The sequence below is a fragment of the Notothenia coriiceps genome, unplaced genomic scaffold, assembly GCF_000735185.1.
Source record: "Notothenia coriiceps isolate Sejong01 unplaced genomic scaffold, NC01 NC01_scaffold00037246, whole genome shotgun sequence".
Lineage (NCBI taxonomy): Eukaryota > Metazoa > Chordata > Actinopteri > Perciformes > Nototheniidae > Notothenia > Notothenia coriiceps.
In genome coordinates, this window is record NW_011369947.1 from 23,991,648 (window position 1) to 23,994,059 (window position 2,412).

Sequence of the window (2,412 nt, forward strand, 5' to 3'; positions counted from 1 at the left end):
CCCCCCCCCCCCCCTTTCCCTCTCTTCTCCTACCACCAATCTCCTCCCTTCTTCTTCTTTTTTAACCCCCAGAAAGGCATTGTTTGAGTCAGGGCTTGATCAAAAAACTGTTGCCCGCCAACCACAGGGCTTTCTGTAAATTCAATAAGGCCACCTTAAAGATTTTCCTAATTAATGGATGACATCTTTGGCTGGAGGAGAGGCTAGGCATTCTGCTCCAGCTCGCTCTTTGTTCGCCTCCTAATTAACTTTCCTAGGTCACTCAGGTCCCCGCAACCTGAGAGTGAAGAGCCCCCATTGAGGAGGGAGTTGTAAACTTACTTTTTTTGCCTCGGCACTTAAAAGGGGAAAGCAACTATAGGGAACAGAAAATATCCTATTTAAGTCCTTTGTGAGTGAACTGCTTGCACATGTTCCAATAAAGGAAGTCTTCTAAATAAGCTGCCATGTTGCTCTCCGCTCCCCCTCTTTCTCCCTTATCCCACCTCTTTCACTCCCAGCTCCACAGAAAGGTTATGAATGATAGCTCTGGGTGAGGTTGGGGGTGGGATTAGGGGGGTAAAGGGCCAAAGGACAGCATCTGGGCATTGTCGAATTGTGAGCATCTGAAACTTTGAGGGAATTTGAGGATGGGAAAGCACTGAGCTCCAGGGTGGTGGGGTGTATGATTGAGAAAAATGTGGTGCATATGAGAAGGGAAAAAAAACAAGTGCCTCTTTGCCCTGATCATTGTTTGGGTGTTTCTAAAGGACCCCATGTCTCCCAGCAGCTTTCATCACTCCTCATCTTTATCTTTCAAGTTAAAACATATATAGTCCAGCAGAAACACAACTATATATGAAATATTGTCACAAAAAAGCTTCTGTTATTGCCATTTCATTACTTTAAACTGGACACAGATAAAGCCAACATGCATTAATCTGTCATATTTTATTATAAATATGTTTTAATATAAGTTGCATGCTTACATTTTTACTAATAAGTGCATTTTTAAGCATTGTCCTAAGACATTTGCGGGTGCAATAAGAAAAATGTGGTTCATCTTTCAAGCAAAGACATTTATCCAATAGGCAACCTGTGTTTATTTTAGTCAGAATTTTTATTTATATTGCATAATTTTGCAATGTTTTACCTTTTTGTAATGTTCTTGTGCTTAAATGCTAACAAATTAATTAACTGGGTGATAAAATACTCCTTATCCTTTTGCAACCATTCTAAATGTTATTCCTTGGCATTGCCACAAAATAATCAGTAGTTAGAAAGCCACTCTAAAAGGGAAAAAGGCAAATGATTCATAATGTGTAATATCTATAATATATAATATATTTAATACGTAATAACGTCCCTCACCTTGAATCCGACATGTATGAACATTTTTGCAGAAACATCTGGACCGATCGCTTTGCTCCACAAGTCTTGTCCCTAAAAAGAAATAAACATTAATCAAATGACATGCAAGATGTGTTTAAAGGGGGAAGTAAATCTAATCAATTCAAGATAATGCAAAAAGATAATATTTGAAAATGCAACTAAATCCAATAATAATTTACAAATAATGAAAACATGTAAAGAAATGAAATATGGTCCATAGGTTCACATAGGCATGTGGAAGCCAAAAGGTTGACCCTGTTTGACCCTGAAGAAGACCACTGTGCCGTCAACAGTCGTTCATCTTGTTTAGAATAATGATAAAACAGGCTTTTAACATTTATGCTGCCTGGTGAAGGTCCATGACTGAAATTCAGCATCTCTGATCAATCCGCAGTGTGAGGGATTTCAACTGTTTGCTGCACATTATTTTATGTTCCTAGCACTTGTCTAGCTCATTTTCAGGTGTATACTTGTATTTTGTGTGTCTACTAGAAAAGGATTGATTGCTATATTATTAAAAAAAAAAAACATAATTTCTCTCATGATGTTTGAATATACTGTACCTGTATTTCCCTTCTTGTCTGAAATACTTAGTGTTAGCACCTGGCTCTCTAAACTCTCCTGCCGAAAAAAGGGACGTCTGCTGTGATTAAGTTGCGATACAAATATGGCGCACCTTTTAAAAGATTGTTCTTAAGATTTTGGTGGAGATACTAATAGGGGGGGTGGAGGAGATACTAACATGTGGGGTGGAGATACTTACATGGGGGGTGGAGATACTAACATGGGGGGTAATAGTTTCTAATCAACCTACATGTCACATGTGAAGGGGTGCAAAATCTGAATGGCTGGTTGAATCCTCTGTTTTTGAAACGCGGCATTAAAAAAAACGAACTGGGTTGTTTTGCGTCACAGTTTTTGCATTGGTAAGCATTTCAGATACCATAAGGTTTGTGCACAAGCACTACAACGTTTAAGATAATGTAACACATATCCTATCATCAGTGGCTATCCTCCAATACAAGGGTCTATGCACACAAA